General features: G+C 41.1%; 1 protein-coding gene across 4 annotated transcripts in view; it reads left to right on the forward strand.

Moving 5' to 3' along the window:
* The window catches only part of diaph2 (diaphanous-related formin 2), a 346,642-nt gene that overhangs the window by 30,856 nt on the left and 302,804 nt on the right, over positions 1 to 12,982 (forward strand). The gene's annotated exons all lie outside the window — the stretch shown is intronic.

Here is a 12,982-nt window from a genome sequence, read left to right on the forward strand (position 1 = left end):
AGTTTTGTTTGTCGGAGAATCAAACGAGTCCTGAGTTGCTGCTAGAGTGGATGAAAGGTTTACCTCTGGGTCATCTGTATGACCCCTGTAATTTAGTTACTTTGAAATTCAGTTGCTTTCTCATAAAGGGTTTATTTTCATACCTTAAACTTTGTTATCAGAGCAGCTCTTCATATTGTGGGGACGATCAGTTAAACAACACTTGCTTAAAACTCAGCCAGCTTGATGACAGACAATGATTTAAAGTTTTTGTTTTCATCCTCAATCTTTTGAATTATGAATTGCCAACAGATTTCTATTCGAACATTGCACCACTCTCTTGGGATTTTTTGAACTCATCGAACTTGGGAAATCAACAGAATCTGAGAAATAGTGCTTCAAAATTGAATTAGCATTTTAGCTGGAATCCCTCTTTGTCTAACCCACTCTTGAAGACCTTTCCATGTGAAAAGGTCACTGAATTTCAGACTTTGCCCTCTGGCTCCAGGTTTAGGTTCCCCCCTGTTAAGAGCAACAGGTATAAGCACTCCTTTATCCCTACAGCCATCTCTATTTTGAAATCTGGCCAGGGGAAGAGTTAGTAATCCCTTACTGCATGTAGTGTTATTTTGCACTTTATATCTTTTATATTTATTGCATGCATTGTCATTCATAGTCCTTGTTGTTGATTTGTGGTTGTGTCTCCACGTGTTGCTGACCAACATCGGCATATCTCTGTACTTGGGTATGTGTCATTTTATGCGTCTGTTCCTGTCTTGCTGCAAAACGAATTGCCTCTTGGTGCGTAAATAAATAAAGGCAAAGTTGAAGTCTTGAAGCACAGCTACTAGTATGCTTAATGTGTCTTAATTATTTTGATAATGGTGTAATAGCTTGTGCCAAATTTGTCAAGTAATGAACTTTATGGTCTACAAATGATTTATCAATTACTGTTGCTAGCTTCTGCCGAATGGCTTGTCTTCAGGCATTCATGGTTGGATTGACCTTTGTGGGCTGTGGAAGAAGCAAAAGGCTAGCTGTGACAGAGGGTGGGCTGTGTGGGAAGGATTAAGTCAACACCAGCTCCCACTGGGGATGAGAAAAAGGTTACTTTATCAGCATTTGTCTTCTTTTCATTTTTCTTTTTCAGTTTTTTTTTTCTTTTTTCATCCCTTCCTTCCTACATTTTTTTCCTCATACGTCTCCTCTCCAAACCTGTACAACATATGATTCTTCAGAGGCAGAAACAAACACTCCTCTTTAATCAGAAAGGGAAGCTGAATCTTGTTATTTTGAAGAGAACATGAAAGGCTGGAGTGGTCACAGTATTCTGATATTGGATCGAGCAGTGGCTATGGCAGCGTTTTACTGTCTGTATTTGTGTTGGCGTGTGCACATGTTCGGATGTATCACCGTTTTTCTCCATGCACTTGGACTTAGACTTGGATATTACATTTGAGATTTAGATATTGCACAGAGGAGATAGAGGATGACAGAGTCTTTTTGGGAGGGGGGGGCGGGGGGGGGGGTAGGATTCTTAGTTCTGTTGATTGCAGATCTGTGAATTTTATGTCGTATATTCACATCCCTTCCCCAATGATGGAGCTTGTGAATACTGGCTATGCTCTCAGTTGTACATTTCTCCCCCACAGCTTTGTCACACACTCAACAGCACTGTCGGCACGCTCAGCTCGGCAGGAGGCTCCTGAAGGGCCGCATTAGGCTCCATAAACTTTATGGCATATTTTTACAACCCGCCTCTCTGTATGCATCCACCATCACATCCCATCGCATCTGCTTTAACTGTTCACACAGCTGTGAAATTCCGTGTATCCCCATGTTTTATGGTTGCCTGCTCCTCCAGTCACTCCCAATTTCTTTATTTGCTTCCCTAGCTTTTTGATATCCTTCTCTACATCTGTGTATATTTAGTAAGTTATTTGCCTTGGTTGATGGAGTTGTCTGCTTTTCTAGATTTGATCTCTGTGAAATGTGGACTCCGTCTGAGTATGTCAAGATTTGCATGGAGAATGTTTGCAGTGGATGATGCGATAATGCACTTCTGCTCATAACCTTGCCAGGCTCTCTCTCTTGTGCCTTTCTAGGTGATCCAAATGCAGACTTCACACTGACAATATGTGGATTTTCATTCCAATATGGGCTCTGTCCACAACTTCATATGCAAAGACCCTGCTGATATCTCTGTTTCACCACTGACGCAGTGTGCGGTTTGAGGACAGGAAGGACAAGTAGAAGCCGTTGTTGACGATGACCCATGATCAACAGGAATGCAAACCAAAGTTGCTGTAGCTGTTGTGTTTGGAGAAAGTCACATCGATGGCCTGTTTATAATCCTCCCCTAGTCTTGTAGTAAGCCCACCAGGCCCTGTGGGAGCGCCTTACTGCTCGGCCAACTAGTCCACTCAGCACAACAGAGTGCTAACAAGGTATAGTCTCTGCCTATCAGCTGCACTGCTTTCATAGTGCTGTCATACTTGGAGGCACAAGAGTAAAGCCACATAATCGCCTCATCAACAGCCAGGTTCCCCTCGATTCCCCAGACAGCCCTCTGTAGTAATGATTGGTGACATGATCAAGGCCAGATCACTTGCTGTGTTATTGTCTGGCTTGCAGTTTCTTTTCTAAGGGTGCTCAGGAGAGATTGGCCACAGTTTTAAAATGGCAGACCTCAAGCTGTATCACTGTTTAGCTGTTTACTGGCAGCACGCGGCTGGCTCTTGTTCTTCAGTGAATGAATTAATAGAAAAATGAATGAGTAGTGATAAACTTGCCATGTACAAGGCTTGAAGTCTCACGCTGCTATGGCTTACCTAAACTTGGTTGTTAAAGCTACACCTAAAAGAACAGGTTTTCTCCTGAGTGAGCTGCACTCCCTCCTCTTCATGCATGCTGCTGGCTAGGATGGTTTTAAATGACCAAACCTGTTGCAACTTTTTGCAAATTACTTGGGCTCTTCTCCTTTGATTGTACACTGCCAACGTTTGTAGTACAGTATATTCAAGGAAAAGAATAGTGTGATTATGTCTTCAAGGATGTTTCACAACAGTGCTGATAGCACTGGATTCAAGTTTCATTTGAAATGCTCAGAGTGAATCATTCTCATTGCCATAAGCACAGTAGCTGGTCATGCATGGACATTGTATGCCTCTCCTCAGACAAAGACAAACTGCAGTTCCCAGCCAGTATTGCAGTACTGAGGGCTAGCACTTGGTGGCAGTGGATGCCCACTGAATTGGCCAGTTGGTGCAGTGCATATGGGCTGAAAAGCCACATTGTTGCTATGGAGTTGACCTAATGGGTTTCTCTTAGCCCACGTAACACACCACTGTGTGTGCCACTAATGCCATTTGTTAGACGTCTGATCTTTAAAGGGGAGAATAAGTGTGAAATGACTCAATAGCATTCAAATTGGTCTACCTTCTATGATCAATACCTTACCCCCCTGCTGTACAGAGAGAAGAAGCATGAGGAACAGATTCATCATTAATTTTCCCTTATGTAGATTCAAAAGTTGAGACATCCTCCGACATGGTGGAGGACAGCCAACCTCTTCTGGGTCTTCTTTTACTTTTAACATTTTACTTCTATAGTCGAGGCTTGTGGGCAAGAATGTGTTACCTTACCTGCTATCGACAAGACCTGTTGTATTGACAGCTCTTTTGTGCAGTCATAGCTGAATTATTTATTAGATCAGCCCCACACTAATGAGCAGGTGTAGTCCCTTACCAACAACACATCAGTTATGCTTACAGAATCACACCGTTGATATCCCATGGTCTTTTCTTCTTGTTCTCTCTGTGTGTCCCTCTTATACATAATGCCCGCAGACTGACACCACATCACTGTATCACTCTCTTTGTGTATTCCATCAGAGTTTCTGTCCCGCAGAGATATCAGACCCCTATCTCTTTCCTGACCCCACTTCTCCATGCAAGCCATATTTGCTTATTGACACCGATTGTTGGCCACATGTGTTCCGGTGAAACCTGGTCTTTGCTGGGTGTGGGTTTCATTCATGGCACCAGGTGACAGAGTATGGCACATACAGTATTTGCCCCACTATACTGTACATGCTGTGCTCACTATTTTGACTTCTTCCACCTTGTCATTCGGCTCAGGTGCCCTCACTAACATACCACATACATTTTTAATGCACAGCCATATGGTGGTCTTGTTTTTCTTCATGTACAGTGCCAAAACAATATGAGTAAAAATAAAACAAAAAATCTTTTTCCCTGCTGGTATTTTCACATATGCCAGCAAGGCTTTTGTCTTTATCAATTGGTGGTCAAACTGTATAAAGCACTTCTTTAAAATGGGACCAATTACTAGATATTGGCCAGAGACTGATTTGATGGCAGATGTATAGTGTTCCAAATGGTGATGTCCTTGATGTTGGCTATAGACCCAGCATGTGAGGTGACATCCAATCATGTTGAGATGGCCGACCTGACTCTTTATGTGCTGAGTGGTCTTGAGAAATGATCTTTTTTAATGCTGATTGGGTGAATGACTTCTTCACACCTGAGATGCTGGCCTTGAATCAAACATAGTCTGCCACTGGATATGATAAAAACACAGGACCTTCCAATGCAGACCCCTGATGTGTATAATTACACAGTCATTTAATAAGACAAGCAGCAAATTCAGTGTCATGTGTGAGGTGTTTTTCTTCTTTCCTGTCAAGATTTCCCATGTTAGCTTTCAGTTGGCTGTCTCTGCTGCCGACGGGTGTTGTTTGCTAGATTGTTTGTATGTCACCTCATATGTCTCTGTGTGAGGAGGAGGAATTTGCTATCACAAAAGAATGAAATTGAGAGGGGGAAAAAGTTCCTTCCAAGCCCTGCAAGTAGAACAAAAGAAGAGAGAGAAAAAAATCTTGATGTTATTATGCCGGCAACATCTTCTGAGCTTCTGATATAAATGAACTAAGGGTTCTAAAATTGTCATTTGAATTATGCCTTTCATCTCCCCATGGTTTTTAGTGAAGCAGTTCAGCCCAAGTCTCTAGTGAATGTTTTTTCTTCCCCTGTTTGCATTTCTGAACAAGCGCCATAACTGTAATGAATTCTATTATTTTAAAACCAATTACTGTTAGTTGGGAGCTTTTTCACTGCCGTTGTCGTGCTCTCTGAGGAATAGTACTGTTGCAGTGTCGACTGCACTCAAACCTGATGGTATTTCTTCCGATTTCCCTAACCACCCATACTAATGTAGTTTTCTGGTGTTACTATACAGTACCTCCTCCATACACGATGCGTGTGTTCACACTAACCAGAATTAAAGGAATCAGAGCAATAAAGGATTTTTGATACATATTTAGTTGTATAGCATTTTATGTAATTGGTTGAATACTCACCAATGGAGTCTTTGCTTGAGAAGAAATTCATAGGCTCACAAGGAAAACTGTTTCATTGGGCATGATTTGTAAAGGATAAAGTATAGGCCAGTCTCTAGTTAAAAGGCATGATTTCAGCCTTGATCATCTTTGATCATCTTTATCAAATATCTCAGTGTATTTCCATTAATTATCTTAGAAATCCATTCAGTTTTCCATTAGAAAGCTTTTAAAAATGATTACAAATGTAACATAAATAATTAATGTCATATTAAATACGTCAGTAGGATATGGCATTAGGATGTCTTTTAGTAATCCATGTGTTGATTTTTATGTCAAGAGAAAAAGTCCAAAACAAAAAGGCAAACAAATAAGGAAAGTTATGTTTCATGAAATAAAGAAAGACAGTGTCTTATGAATAAGGATGAGACATTCGCATGGCATACAGGACCTTTGCTGATTGGAATTTCTGAAAGGGTTTTCATCCTTTCCCTTTTATTTTATTATATGTAATTAATGCTTCCAGGTCTAACAATGGAGTGTCGTTTAAACTCATGTTAGGCCATACTGTTTTCTTTTGTTCGAAGTAATTATATTTATTCGTGATCACCCAAGTCTTGTACAGACACTTTTAGTGAGACTATTATGAAGTTTCCTTTTGACGCTGCTCTCCATTATTTCCTTTTCCAAGCGCAGGACTAATTGGATCCAGCTTTCGAGCTTAGCCAGGGTGTTGAGGTGGACCTTTTTATTCCTCCCCCTTTTTTTACTTTTATATTTTTTTCTGTAACACAGCCACTTACAGTTAGCCACTTGAATCGCGAGTGTACAACTTCAAATTGCACACTTGGAAGTTGTGGTGAACTCTGATATCAACTTACTTTAATTGGCATATAGCATGTTCATATACATGTGTGCACACACACACACACACACACAAACTCACAGAGGGACAGAAGGATTGGGAAAAAGTGTGAGATTAGACACGTTCACATATTAAGAGCCAGCCACTCATTCTGCCCTAAAGATTGATTTATAGCTTATTTAATAAGCTGAAAGGTTACCTCAAAACAGATTTTCTCCATAATTGACCAATTTAGTGCCGCTCGATAAGCATTCATGTCAAGCTGAGATGTTGTGGTATTTCTGTCTCTCTTCCTCCTCCTCTCTCTCATGCGTTAGTTGTGATATTACAGTGCCATGATGAGTTATTAGAGGGAGTATGAAATATTCAACATGTTGTATTTTGGATGTTAACAGGGTGGGGTCCAAAACCTGGGCACAATGGCTGCGGCATTAGTTAGCGTCACTGAATGTTCTCTTAATTAGCTCACTTTGCCCAGCAGCTGTCTGCTATTAGGGCCCTTTGTTCCAGATGTTATCTCATTAGAATGGCATTGATCATCCTAATGACTCTGGGAGAGATTATTGGTCCACATTAGTGTGACCTGCTTGCTCCCTCTTTCCCTGAGGTCAAACCACACTAGCCTCACCCATCCATATGCTCAGTTGATGGTTTAAGTATGGCGGCTAGTCGTAGTTACATGTATGCGGAATAGGAAGAAGCAATGACCCCAAATTGTACCGCATGCTACTGCATTTGGAAATAGCCTCATTTGTGGACATTAAACCTATATTTGCCAGGGGGCTAATGTTTCCCTATCTGTGAACTGGCTCAAGTATTGTTGTAAAAATGTATTTATTTTTCGAATAAATGGGTGGCGTAAAGCACACGTTTCACTTTGCTTAACATTCTTCTCTTCCAGTTTCATGGAGAGAAGGTCAGTACTCTGTCTGCTGGTTACCTTGCTTGTGAAAGTAAGCTTTTCTGAAGCAAGGATATTTGGAGTTGTGTCCTTTTATTTTCAAAACATCTAATAGAAATGCAATGCAGTGTTCTGAGTCACTGGTCATGTTGAGTGATCTCAGTCATATCATTCTACACTCAAAGCTTTCACTTTGCACTTGTGTGTGTTTCTGAGCAGTGTTTGTCTGTGTGTGTGTGCATGCATCTGTGATTGTCTTTTGTGTGGATATGGTGCTACTGAGAGGCTGTGATAGGAAGAGAAGGGGCATCTGAGTCCTGACCTCATACTTTGGTCTTGGTCTGAGTAGCTTTGTGGACAGACGAGGCTTTGCCAGGGCTTCATTGACAGCTAAAAAACAAGCAGTTCCCTCCCCTGCCACAACAAGCACAGAGCACAGAAGTACACGGAAATCTATACGTCTCTTGTCATTGTTTTCCCCTTCTGCTGATTCGAAGACGGTCATCTCCAAATTCTGTGGAGCCAGTGAAGCATTTTACATTCATCCTAAGAGCCCAAAAATGGGGTAAAGAGGAAGACAGTTAAAAAGCGAGAGATGGAGAGAAAGGTGGAAGGTTGAGAATAGGATGGGCTAGAGAGAAAGGAGAGGAGGAAAGGAGTATTCAGGCAAAGTGAGAGAGTTCAAGACAGGGAGAGGCGAAATGTCTTATTACACTCTCCAGCCTGTCCTTCCTTTTCAGTAGTGAGAAGTGTAACTAATCCTGACTTGACCAATTCCCAGTCTGCAGTGTAAAACTGCCTTCTGTGCCACAATGTGCCCCTGTAGCTTGCTCGTTTTCGACTTTTCCTGCCTATTCTAATAACTTGGCACCTCTGTGTCACATGTTAAGATTCAAATGTGTAGTAAAACAGACATTCTTAATTGCATCCATCTCATCTAAGTTTTCATAACGGTCTAATGAAAACAGAGAGGCATCTGTTTAATTAAAATGTACTCGGCGTTTATCAAGTAGGGATTGTCTTTATTTGGAGCCCTTATGAATTTATCATCAGTTTGTTATTAACACTGTACTATCTAGGGGTCAAGTGGGGAAGCAGCCAATCACACGGCTTGGTTCTCCCTAATGGACAGGTATTTGTACCTCTGATGAGAGAGAAATAACTTACCTACATCTTCCTGCCATCTACCTGCCACACAGTTTTCTGCTTCAGGTAAAGTGAAATGTGTATGTGTCATTTCTTGTCAAATCTTTCTGCTTAGAGCCAGATAGCTGTGCTCTTCTTGACAACTGGCTCATCAGTTTCTTTAAGATTTTTTGCTTTTTGAGAAAGAGGATAGTTGACAGTTGCAAGGATGTAATGGCTAAATCTGTAAAGAGCATCAAACCGCCAGTTTAATGGCTGAAGTCTGGACAGCTGCATGTAACATGACATTTCCAAATTCCACTGTTTCTTTCTCCAGCAAAATTCATTTGAAACCATTGAAACATGAGGTGTGTTGATTCTGTCTGGCCTCTGGTGGGTGTGAGTTGACTTGGGTGGAGTGCTGAGCATTCATACATTGGAGTGAGGATGTGTAATGATAATTTGACATCCTTATTCATGACCCTGGTTGTATATGGCATGGCTTCCTTAACCTTAAACCCTTTTTGAACTAATCTAATGGGATATGAAGGGAACATAATGATGTGTGGGACCTTGTTATTTGCCTTTGTTCACAAAACACTTCCCTAGTTTATTGCATTTTACGGTTGAAGGGCTTGATCACTAGTATTATGGCTTCGTAAATGGGAGTCAATAAATTACCCTCTGATTAAAGACAATGCCCTCACTTTAGGTGTGAGAGCCATTCGCCATGCATGGTTATCACGAGTCTTCTGTGTGTACTAGCTTAATCACTTTCATTCCTCTTTCAATTTGGCTGCCTTCATCTCCATCACTCTGACTTATCCCTGACAGTTGAACATGGCACAAACATTTTTTATGTTGAGTTCTGGAGAACTTTTTTTGGATAGCAAGAAGGGTTTTCATGTGCATTTAAAGCAGAAGTAAGCGATCTGGTCGTTTTGGCTAATGCTGCGTTCCAGGCAGGCTTTTGAAACCGTAAATTACAGCTTCAAGTCACAACTTATGATTTTGTAGCGTTCCAGGCAACCCACTCGTGTTTTTCCGACCTGTTTTACCTGTGAAAGTCACTATAACGGCCACTCGTAACTTCCGACCCGTGAACTCGTATCAGATCGAACTGGTACGACTTCACAGGTCGGAAAAACACGAGTTACGGGCTGCCTTGAACGCACCATAACAGTCCTCGTCCCTACGTCACCCCTTGGCTGCACACACAGCCCTTCATGCTGTTCTCTCTCCTCATTGGATAAAAACTGTAGGATACGAGAAAAGTTTTCTCCTCGACTCAGAGCAGAGCAGAGTGACTGAGAGACCCGTGTTTCGGTCCAAACACTCTATGTAAGTGATTGCTGTCGGAAGATATAACTATTTAAGACTTATATTAACACAAATATATCGCTTACTCCTGCTTTAAACAACCCTGTTACCTCTCTACACACGATCTCACTGCCTTTAGGCCTAGACAGTCCCAAGTATCTGTCTCCTTGTCACAGCCTAGCTCCTATAGCCATGACAAAGAAGGAGACGCACCGTGATAATGTTTAACAGAGTGTTTATTGAACATAGAATAAGTATGTTAAACAAGAGATCACAAATGATGGAGTGCGGATGTCAGTACATAGGCACGGGGGCATGTTGTGTGAGTGGAGTCGAGTTGTGTGAGTGAAGGTGTTGTAGGGTGCATGAAATTATAAAAAAAGAAGAGAAGGGTGCCACATCACCACCAGGATGCCTGCAGAGGGAGAAGGAGAGAGAGATAATGATTAACAGGCCTAGGCTTTATAACCTGGTGAACACCGGGCCCAGGTGTCACCACACTCCTTCTGAGGTGGACATGTTGTTTAATGTTAGGCTGAAACCTAGCTGTGGCATTGTATCTTTTTTTCTTACAATTACTGATCACAAACATCAGGCTTGATTTCAGTTTTAGAAATATGTCACTGCCAGTGTGCAAATATAAAAAAGGTGTCAGTTTTCAAACAAGCAGTCCTTGCACCTCATAAATTAATCTTTTAAAAAATATTTTTATCGGGGGCTTTTTCACAGTTAATGGACAGCACAGTTGAGAGAGAGAGACAGGAAATGGGGAGTCAGAGATGGGAGGGAATGACATGCAGGAAAGGGCCGCTCAATGCGGGATTCAAACCGGGGCCACCTGCAGTGAGGACTGGGGCGGCTGCTCAACCCACTGAGCTGAACGCCGCCATATAAATTAATCTTTTAAAGAAACACTATTTAAAATAAAGTCCATAAGTCCATTGAAAGTGGAGGCTAAAAGAGATGAAATTATAATGCTTATGTGTTTTTGTGTGACTGAAGTTATAAGTAAAAAATGTTATATGAGCACAGAGGTATACAATGCTGCTGACTGTAAAACACTAGAGAGAAAACTCACACATACTCAAGAAAAGAAAAAATCTTTTCAGCCTATCTCTTCACCCAATTAACATGTCTTCACCATTTACCCTTTTTAGGTTTTTAAATAAAACAATTTTATTTAATTAAGCAAAAAAATGCAAATGTGTTTAAGTCCCAAACATTTCATGAAGTTTCTCCTGCATAGTTTTTTAAACTATGCCTCTTAATTAGGTGTCTTTATCTTATTCATAAATGCAGCTTTTCAGTGAAAACATAGTGGAGTTTTGGATTATGGAAAAACAAGGATGTGGTAAATAACAAGACAGATGGTCCAGGTCTGTTGACAGACGCTTTATGCATGGCAACAAGGGAAGAGAATTGTACTGCGTTTCTGCTGACCCCCATGCTTTGGGAAAAACTGCTGACCCCCCTCCCTCAGCCCACCGGTTTGTTTCATGCATCTTCAAACCTCAGTCACACTGATTGATACACTGTGGAATAGCCTCAAGCTTCATTTTCACATGAAAAAACTATACAAGTTCCCAAAAGCACACAAGACTTGCTCTTGCTGGCCATTATGGGACTGAAGAACCACAAGCTATGCAAAATAATAATCTGTTGCAGCCCGACCATAGTCTACCCCCCCATGCCATTCTCCGTGTTGTTAATTAATGTGAAAATGAAATATCAGAGGAAAGTAAATTAAATTTCATGTCACAGGCATCATTTATTCATCATATCTGGGTTTAGTTTTAGATATCAGGACCTGATGCTGACTTTTTTCCCAGTGAGCACATGTGCTTCAAAATTGAAAAATTAGGAACACACAAAGAACTAAAACTAGCAGCAATGTGCCTATTTACAGTTTGCACACATTGGTTTTTAGTAGTAAATATGAGTGAAATTCTTGCACTTTCAAGCTCTGGATATGGTATAATTCTGTAATGGCTGTGTAATCAGTCTGCTGTTGTGTACTGGAATGCATAATATATAGTAATATTGTACTACATTTGAAGATGGACGTTTGAGATGAAGACGTGTTCTGCATGTCTTTTTGTGTATTGTAGCATTTGTGCAGATTCATCAATTACCAAGGTACAGTAATTAAGAACATGGGTGTTTTTCTAGCCATCGCAGTGAGGTTGTATAAACACTTCTTCGACTGATTGTTTCCTGTTTTGTTTCTCAGTAGCTGCAACACCACAGTGTGTGCATTCCCAGTGTCTCTCCTTAGTCAAAACAATGTTTCCAGGTTTAGGTTCTACCCCCTCAGTCTGGATTAGTCCCACTGCTGGAGGAGGATGAGTGGAGGGTGTCAGGAGGATAATGAGGGCATGTGGTGGGCCCGGGGGCTGCCAGCAGGGCCCGGCTAGGTGGATCTCCCTGTGGTGGTAAGCCTCTTAACTCACTCCATCCTCACTGCTATGCTCCTCCAACTGGTACGTCACCGCACGTTGCCTTTGTGACAGTGTGTGTAAAGCAACATAGGTCCTACAGCAGATATACCTGTAATTCTCTTGGCCACATCATAATCAACCTCAGAGTCTGAGTAGATTAAAGCTCGAGGGAGTTGTGTGATGATCAAGCATATTTCATCAAGTTTCATAAAGGGGCATTTGCATGTTTCCCAAAACACTTCTGGTATTCCTGAGTCCACAGAATAATGAAAAGTGAGCTTATTTAAATTTCATATAACCCAAAGATACCTTTTAAAAAATTAAGCATAGCGGGTCTTCAGTAAGAGACTTTTTAGCATCATGAAGAGCGATAAAATCTACTGTATGAGCACTGAACCCACTCTCCGCTTTTGTCTGTCTTCCCACATATTCATCTTTTCCTTTGCCAAATTTTTACATTGTTTTATTCTCATATGGCTCAGAGTTGTGCAGGTCACTCTGTAGCCTACACTTCATTGGAAAAAAACGCTTTGTGGTTTTTGACTTCATGTCTACCTGCCTTGATTTTATGCTTGTTAAAGACAGCAATTACACTGGTGCATTAGCACAGTGAATGATGATAAATGAATAGATATTATTAAATAGTTGTGATTGGCAATGCTTTGTGCATTGTTTTTATGGATACCTTTATGTTTAAACATGTGTGGTGGTGCCACTACACTCATAATCATGTGGCTATAACATCAACATGTGTTAAAAGTCATCAAATGACACTCAACATTGTGTTACATACAGTTGGGTGAAAAAGGACTGCTGTCGCTTGGCTTTTGACTCCAGATTGACTGATGCTAAATTTGGTTGGATTAATTTTTTCAGTAATTCATCTGCAGCTGAAAAAAAGCCCCATCGCCTGATATCAAACAGTCGTCAGGTGTAATTGATAACTCCGATAGCTGAGAATGCAGTCTCAAACTTTTGGTTAATAAGTAGCTCAA

Source organism: Trachurus trachurus (assembly GCF_905171665.1).
Source record: "Trachurus trachurus genome assembly, chromosome: 10".
Classification (NCBI taxonomy): Eukaryota; Metazoa; Chordata; class Actinopteri; order Carangiformes; family Carangidae; genus Trachurus; species Trachurus trachurus.